Source organism: Eimeria mitis, genomic scaffold (assembly GCF_000499745.2).
Source record: "Eimeria mitis Houghton genomic scaffold, Emh_scaff3342, whole genome shotgun sequence".
Lineage (NCBI taxonomy): Eukaryota > Apicomplexa > Conoidasida > Eucoccidiorida > Eimeriidae > Eimeria > Eimeria mitis.
The window spans coordinates 2,911-3,261 of record NW_013571681.1 but is presented as its reverse complement, the minus strand read 5'-3'; the positions used below and the strand labels follow the sequence as shown (position 1 = coordinate 3,261).

At 38.7% G+C, this 351-nt stretch overlaps 1 protein-coding gene across 1 annotated transcript in view; it reads left to right on the top strand.

The window, feature by feature from the left end:
• EMH_0065070 (phosphoglycerate mutase family protein, putative) overlaps positions 1-351 on the top strand; it is a gene marked incomplete at both ends in the record, with an annotated part of 3,846 nt that overhangs the window by 2,074 nt on the left and 1,421 nt on the right. The window lies entirely within an intron of this gene.

Below are 351 nucleotides of genomic sequence, written 5' to 3'. Positions count from 1 at the left end.
AGATAGCTAGCTAGCTAGCTAGATAGATAGATAGATAGATAGGTAGATTGATAGGTGGATAGCTAGATAGATAGATAGATAGATAGATAGATAGATAGATAGATAGATAGATAAATAAATAGCTAGCTAGCTTGCTAGCTAGCTAGCTAGATAGATAGATAGACAGATAGATAGATAGATAGCAAACACAGTGGCGGGTCGTTGAGGTTTCGTAGGTGTCTAGCTAGCTATACAGCTGTCTAGCTATCTAGCTAGCTATCTAGCTAGCTATCTAGCTAGCTATCTAGCTAGCTATCTAGCTAGCTGTATGGCTAGCTAGCTATCTAGCTAGCTATCTACCTACCTATTTAG